The following is an 8,507-nucleotide window of genomic DNA, read 5'->3' on the forward strand; positions in this document are numbered from 1 at the left end:
AAATACATTGTTGTCCCACAACTATCATATTTTCAGGATAAACTCTAAGAAAAAATTCTCTCCGTGTTGTTAAAATAACGCTGAGTTAAGTCCGAATTTTTCGTTTTCTGATTAATTTTAGATTTCAATGTAAAAATTGTGTTTTTCTATCTATACCCCGGTGAAAATTTTTCTCAGAATTTTTCATATAATTTTTCAGAATTTCTATATAATTTTATAACTTTCTCACATTTTTTATACGAATTAGAACACTTCTTAGAAAATCTACACCTTTTCTAAGAATTTTTCATATATGTTACTTATGAAATATCGTAAGATTTCTAAGATTTTTTGTAAGTATAATTTTTGATGAAATATTATAAAATCTAAAACATTAAAAAATATTTGTTTAAATTATGGAATAAGAAATTTAAGAATATTTCAGAATTCACTTGTTGAGAAATTCTGAGAGAAGATGTAAACTTTCCGAATATTTCTGAGTATTTCTGAAAAATGTTCCAATTCGTATAAAAATTATGAGAAAAATTTTCACCAGAGTAATTAATTAATAAACTGATGCTTTTGTAATTAGTAACTTTAAAAGTTATTCGCTACAAAACTATCAGTTAGTGATTAACTTATATAACTATAGGAAAATACGGTTTTTATTTTATCATCCGATTAAGTACAACCACAAATTAACCAGAAAAATCAGGCCACAGAATAATTTAAGGTTCCGTTATCTCTACTACCATTCTTCATACTTATTTCGCAAAATATTATTCGCTCGATCACTCATAAAACCGAAGATTAATGGTAACTCCAATTATGCACTTATGACCGAATCCAAGTTTTTGCCTTGGAAGTAAGACAGATGGAAAGAGAGAGAGAGACCGCACACGCGTAGAAATTATCTAAGCACGCGGATTACGCGTAAAGAAACGGATTACGTAGTTTACAGGAGGTAGAACGATGTTGTGTGCACCCGACAGCCGGTCATTCCATTCACTGCCGCGCTCCACATAACGTCCCCACGCAGCGTCTGTTTTCGTGATTTAATGCGTGTTACGACGACGTGGGCAGGTGTAACGAGACAGAGGGAATGAAAGAGAAAGAGAATCAACGACCACAACGAGAAATACCGCGGCGGTTTTCGCGTCGTCGGTCAACGGAATTCGCAATCACCTGCGATTTTTCTCTCGTTCACATACCTTCGGACGCCCATCGAGCCGTCATGGCGCTCGCGCGTTACTTTTCATTCCCGTTACAGTATTTACAGGAAGTACCTTCCGTCGCGGAATGCACGCATCACTGGAAAGCTTTGTGACGTCCCTCCTCCCGTCCAGCGCGGTCACTCGTAGCGTGCATTCGTAATGGCGAAAGTTATCTCCTCCACAGGTGGATCACGATAGACATATCGATGATAAAACGAACTTCCCGATAGCGTTTGAAAGACGAGACACAGGAGAGAGAATAACGATTCTTAAAAGACTTAAATCATCAAAGTTACGTCGATGTTGGAATTAAAATGTGAACATCGTTAAATATTATAAAGGATGAACTTCAATTCCTTAAGTAAAATAACATTTTGTTATTTTTAACTTCCAAGTGTGTCAAAATGTATCATTTCAATTCAAAACATATTAATGTAAGCACTTAGTAAATGAATTCAATTAAAATTAATACATTTCTTGAGTTAAACTGTTTAACTCTATTATTTTAAATGATAACAGAACAAGACTAACTTTATTGTTTTTCTTTAATTAATGATATATTGAGTAAAAACAGTGGAGATTTATAAAAATACTTAAAAATAATATAAATTGGGTATAATTTGACATTATTTCACAGTTTTCAGGACATCTCATTAAACATGCACTGATTGTGAGAAAAAAGTGTTGGTATTTGTGACCATAATTGCATGGTAAAATAATTATGGTTAGGAGCTCTATTACTACTATAATGTTAGTAATAATAATTATTTTTCTATATACCAAAAATAGCAGTAATAACTATAAAACCGGAACTCTTGATCATAATTATTTTACTATGCAATTATTTTATTATGCATAAATACAACACTTTTCTTTTAGTGTGATATTTAAAAAACTCTTGTGAACAATTTCACAGGAGCTGATTTTACTCGATTTTGTTCGAGCTATTTCAAAGTAAAGTGTGCACTCCTCCAAATGTAATCCTCGACGTTATGACGATGCAGATTCGTGTTGGCACATTTGCGAGATTTTACGTCAATTTGTAAAAGCTGTTACACTCTAGAACAATCAGTTAGAATTAAAAGAGGATTTACTTCTTTTTTTTACGGCAATAAACGGCGCTCATTCTTCTATCGAACAATCGCCACCCTTGGCCTTAGCCTTCCAGTCAATTCGCTGGCAGTATACCTCACGGGGCATCATGCAATTACGTGAGGCGTCAGTGATTACAGAGCCCGACATCGTTCAGCCAATAAAACAACGTCACAACGTCGCGCCGCTGTGACCTTTTTAATCATGCGTTTACAGTGCCGGTGGTATGTTCCATGGTATGTTAACGCAGTTTTTTTTAGTTGAAAATTCCTCTTTGATTAAGAAAATCACACGTTTCTAAGTAATAATTTCACAGCGTTTTAACGGTAACATCGATGTAATTTGTAACGAGAAAAAGTAGCTGGAAATTATTTATGCACGTTATCATGATTACGATAAGTACGATTGTATTATCAGTCTGATAAGATCGTACTGTATGAGTTATCGTATTTTTCAACTGATACAAGCGTTCTTATTATGTCATTTGGTGTTATAAACATTTTATTACAGCTGTAGATTCTTCACGAATCGTTTTCTCGCCTTCGCGTTAGCCAATAAAGCCATGATTCCAGTCGTTTAGTCATTGGGATTTTAAATTCTAGTAGATATATATATCGCAAAGCAAACATCATCCCGTTTTAGATTAGATTTCACTTCCCCGCTGTTTGATAAAAAAACTTGATGGAAAGCTAACGAGTTTTCATTCGAGTAATCGTTCGATAATGTAGAAATAATATGTTCAAACAGAATCTCCTTGTGTTCCTTTGGTTTTAAATGTTTTTCGATCAGTGAATCTCAAACAAAACATATCTGTTAAAGGTGAAAGCGGGAAATAAATCTCCTTGTCATCCATTTGCGTCCATATTTATGACAATCCGTTTACTTTTGACGTTTTTATGATGATGCTTCTTCGAAAAATATGCTCTACGTTACTTTCTGTTTCCATATGTTTATAAATTTTTAATTTCTAATCTTAATACTGTTCGTGTGTATATTTTACTTTTACCTTTTTTATGGCATATCATTCACATCACTCACTTTTACAATCCTCTTTATATTAACGTTTTTTATTTCAGAACACTATGTAAATATCAACTTATATTTCATGGTCTGTATTCAAAACACGCTTTTATCGGTAAATGTGCACTTTTATTTCTGTCATTCTATAGTATATGTAATGTGAACTATTGCTAACAGTGCGCTCTGAATACGAGTCTATATTTTTATGTTTTAGAACACTGTAAGATTAGATAAGAGTAATGGTAATCTAATCCTTTGTGTTAAATAACATTTTGTTATTTTTAACTTTTATGTCAAAACGTAAATGAATTCATTTCTGTTGTTAGTTTCAAAGTAAACATCGTTCGTATAAACGTATAACATTTATATAGTAAATAATAAATTAAATTTAAGTCAAATTTAATACATTTTCTTGAATTAAATTCTTTAACTCCACTGTTTTAGTCAAATTAACGATATATTGAGAGCAGTGGCGACTCATAAAAATAATTAAAAATAACTCACATTGGATATGATTTGACATTATGAATTTAACAGTGAAAGTTTGATAGAAAAAAGATTTTGATGTAATAAACGCTTTAAGAAAAATGGTATTTAATAATAGTGATTTAATTGGACGTCCCATTAATTCATATTAAAGTCGTTGTTACACATTGATTTGATTCGAATGTAAAAGTAAAATGCAGAATTATTTTACCTAACTGTATAATAAAGTTTATTGAAGATTTCGCGGTTTGACCCGTTTCTATATGTTTACATTAAACACATATCGTTTCAATTTGTGTACGACGGCTTTAATGTGCACCAGTGTGCACTGAGTGAGTTCAATCGAATTAGCTATAGATAATAGTGAATTCGACCATTCGCGCTATATTGGATAGTGCACATTAATTAAAGGTGCTGCTTTATATAAGATATCTAAATACAATAACAATGAAATAATACGTATATATATTCTGTTAAATAACGTAATAATGGCTCCATTGTAAGATTCTTTAATATGATTAATTCTTGCTCTCTTAGTTCCTTGCTGGATCTAAATGTATAATCAATCTCATTAAAGAATCTCACAACAATTGCAAATCTGTTTTCTCTGCTGAAAGCAGCTATTATCATTACTGAGTATTTAATAGTTTAAAATACTTACATGCTTTTACATTTAACTTTACTAATTTCATGTATAGCAGCTTTTAGTATGCACTAATCCAGTTTAACGCAAGTGATCGAATTTTACTGTAAAGAAAAATTTGTCTTTGAGGTCACTTCTGGTGTTTTATCGTTAAAAAATTCGTACCAACGTGAATTAATTCAATCCTCAAGCGAGAGGCACGTGCGGCGCTTAGACACGTCGCTATGGCGGAAGCGAATCTCTCTCTCTCTCTCTCTCTCTCTCTCTCTCTCTCTCTCTCACATACATACGTAGAGTACACGCGGATGCTGACGAGGAATGCGATATTCGCGGGCAGCGAGCAAACGCCGACGGGTGAGAGTACGGAAAACCTGGAGGTCTGCCAATTTGCGCGACGTCCAAATGACTGTGCCGCGAGAGGACTTTGCTCCTTCGGGGTTCTCTGACTTTACGCGTTCGTTCCGCGTGTACCAGCGAAATTGCATTATCAAACTTCTCTTCCTTTCCCATGAGCAATACAAATTGTATTAATATCGATGCGCTGGGAAAATACAAAATTAGGAAACTCTTATAGTGTTGACAATCGGAGGCAGAATGCTCCTCGAGGTATTTTCTTGGAAAATTTGCGAATATATATATTCAGACGAATTTATTCTTTTCAACGCCGCCCCATAATTGAAGATTTCAAGCTTCAAGATCCACATTCATATCCCACATTTAGCGCGTTTTATCGTACGTGTGAACTGTGCACGAGACATTATCTGGGTCTGAGAATCGAACAGTCCACAATTAACGTTAAATGCACGGTGCGAGTAGGGAGCCTAAATTTTCTTCCACGGTACAGAATCGCCGTCGCCGGCGATTAATTCTCGCGATTAACGCGAACAAAATCGGTGAGGAGGATGAGACGCGTATCGTGGAATTGTAATTAACGTACACGATAAATTAGTACGACTAGGGCGATAATAATCTCACGCATGAAACATTTCATATATATTTATGTATATATATAATATGTATGTATCTATACCTATATACAAAAATATATTTTATTATATATACATTATATATACATATATATGTTCTTTTCATTGTATATACAGAGTGGTAGTTGAGTATTACAAATTTTGGAGAATCATTTTCTTCACACTAAATTAAAGGCGGCTCCAGACAACATGGCCAAGTACGTCAATATTATAGCAAATATTACACACACATACACACGACATGCATAATTATATATATGAATGTAGGCCAATATTCGGCGAATGTGCGTACATTACGGCTACGTCGTCTGGGGAGCCGCCTTAAAACGAAAACTTCATAAGACCATATGTTTGAAACAGCTTACTTTCAAAGATATAGAGTGTTAAAATTGAAGGAAAAGTTCCGTTTTTTTCAAAATTTTCGGATTATTTTGATGAAACTTTGTGTACGTTTAATGTTTTATCAAATGTTTTAACTCTAGTTTTCGAAATTTTTGGGAAAAACAAAACTTTTCCTTTAATTTTGACATCCTTTGAAACTCTAAGTCGTTTTGAACAATATACGATCATATAAAGTTTTCGTATTGAATTAATGTGAAGAGGAATCATCTCTTAAAATCTTTTAGAATATACTGTTATAGACATTAAAGAAGCACAATGGTAACTCAATCCCTTGAGTTAAATAACATTTTGTTACTTTTCCATGTATGTCAAAATGTAAATCAATCCATTTCTACAGGGTTGGGTAACTTTTTTTTAAACTAAGTTAAGTTAAAGTTAACAGCCTTGAAAATTTAACTTTATTAAAATACAAGTTAATCCATAATGAAATTAATTGAATTAAAAGTTAAGTTAATAAAAAAAGTAATTAAAAATTAAATTTGATTCGAACGGACAACCAAAAAAAAAGGAAAAGAAAAAGTTTGACCATTTTACATAATTGTTTGTATTTTTCCTTTCTCACAGCATACTTATTAAAGAATCTTATTTTTGTCCACAAGTAACGATTATACAATATAAAATTACTAAATTATATACTCATTATCCTGTCGCATTGTGTCTAAGGATTAACTTAAAAAAAAAAATCAAATTAAAAGTTAATAGTTACCGATAAAATGTAAGTAAATTAAATTAAAGAGTCAAGAATCTAAAATGTAACTAAATTAAATTAAAATTAATTAACTTTTTAATTTTTATCTTTTTAATTTAGCACTTCAACCCTGCATTTCTATAATGATTAGTTTCACAGTAAATACTTAACTTTATGTAAAATGGTCAAACTTTTTCTTTTCCTTTTTTTGGTTGTCCATTCGGATCAAATTTAATTTTTAACTTTTCAGTTACTTTTTGTATTAACTTAACTTTTAATTCAATTAATTTCATTATGGATTAACTTGTATTTTAATAAAGTTAAATACACAACCTTACAAATACTTTCTAAAAATGTCAAAGCATACGTAAGAATTACTTATAATAATTTTGTGTATTTGTTAAAGTAATGATGAAAATTAGCCCGGAACACGAAGGAACCCATCGTATGTAGGACCGGAAAATCATTGTGTACCGAAGGTTAACAGTGCACTTTATAACCATTCTCATATATATTTATATATATTGCAATGTAGGTACGAGTAAGGATCGCAGATAAACGCGATCTCTTCGATTCAATATTGGATGCAGGGATCGAAACGGCAGCCGGTCGCGAAAGTATTGACCTTCTCCGTGGCGTTTTCCGCATTCCGCGTCGCGTCCTCAGGGTCAGTAATCGCGGCGCCGCCGACAAAACTTCCACCATCGGCTTACCGCTGAACCATGAACCGCTAAACTGTGTGGCGTCTTTAAAGGAAAAAAAAGGAAGAAAAAAACGAGGGAAAGACGCTCCTCTTCGCGACGATCTGGCACACGCTGCCGACCGCGATATCGCGACGAAATCTAAGCCGCGTGTACACGGCTTATCTTGTAGAAAACAGATAAACTCGATGCATCGCGAGTCGAAGTAGAAAGGCTGACCGGTAACTGACCTCTAATCACTACTTAAGACAGTCGCGTGAAGTCCTTGAAAGCTTCGTGAAAAGGAGCGAGTATGGACGTTAAACAACAGAATATAATTACGATAGCGGCTAATTGCCGTTTGTAGAACACGGTGTCGTGAGAATGTCCGACTATTCTGCAACCGTGCTCCGAAACGCAAAACAGCCGTTCTTGCGGCAAAACCGACATTGCGCCCGTTCCAGTAGACGTCACTCGCCAGAATCGCCAGAAGGAAGAAAGAAAATGAAAAAGATTTAGAAATATTCCTTCAAACCGATCAGCGTGTACTTGAGTTTCCTGAATTCACGTGCGATTCACGGAAGCGTTCTTCTGAAAATCTCGACTTGTTTTTGCGACTCGAACGTGGGAACGAACGGTCGTTTTTTTTTTCCCCTCTAAATAAATACAAACAATTCGTTTGCCTGCCAAAGGCGTGAAAGATCGTCCGACGGCGAGGAGGCCGCGGTCGAGGAATTTCGCAAATCCGCGCAACTCGCGCCGCCGCGGCTCGTCGCTCGTGAGAAGAAGGAAGACAACATTCTAGGTTACTCACCGAAAGCAATTCCTCCGGCACGACGGCGACCGTTCGGGGGAAGAGGGGAGACCGATCGGAGAGGCTCGGCGGTATATCCTTCCGTAGAATCCCGGCGAAAACTAACCCCGCGGCGGAGGTAACCGCGTTATCCACGTGTACGAAACGTATTCAGGCACACCCGACACTGTTGGCACACGCGAGAAACACGCGAACACCGCGCGACCCGCTGACACGTACGACCGCGCGCGATTTCACGGCAATGGAATTTTGTCACGTCGCGCGTTTTCTCAACGTACGGTACCGCAGACGCTCATGTTGCTGCACCACGGACAGTGAATTACCATTCCAGCTCCTTCCCTCTCCAAAAGAGTCTCTGGGCGTGGCTTAGCGCCGTAGAGATCCGAACGACGACGGCTGCGCACGAGGCGCGCTCGCTCGCCGGAAACGCCAACGTCGCCAACTAATCTCGCATGCGTACGCGGCGTTAACTCGAAATCGCGCGCGGGCGATTTGAATTCATG

The 8,507-nt window shown here is 35.7% G+C and overlaps 1 protein-coding gene across 3 annotated transcripts in view; it reads right to left on the minus strand.

The window, feature by feature from the left end:
• The window catches only part of Synd (protein kinase C and casein kinase substrate in neurons protein Synd), a 60,672-nt gene extending 52,367 nt beyond the window's left edge, over window positions 1-8,305 (minus strand). For all 3 annotated transcript variants that reach the window (XM_018457910.1, XM_018457911.1, XM_018457908.1), the window contains exon 1: window positions 8,005-8,305. The gene's annotated coding sequence lies outside the window, so the exon portion shown is untranslated. The remainder of the gene's footprint in view (window positions 1-8,004) is intronic.
• Window positions 8,306-8,507: the final 202 nt, after the last annotated feature.

The sequence above is a fragment of the Mycetomoellerius zeteki genome, unplaced genomic scaffold (assembly GCF_001594055.1).
Source record: "Mycetomoellerius zeteki isolate Tzet28-1 unplaced genomic scaffold, Tzet1.0 scaffold69, whole genome shotgun sequence".
Classification (NCBI taxonomy): domain Eukaryota; kingdom Metazoa; phylum Arthropoda; class Insecta; order Hymenoptera; family Formicidae; genus Mycetomoellerius; species Mycetomoellerius zeteki.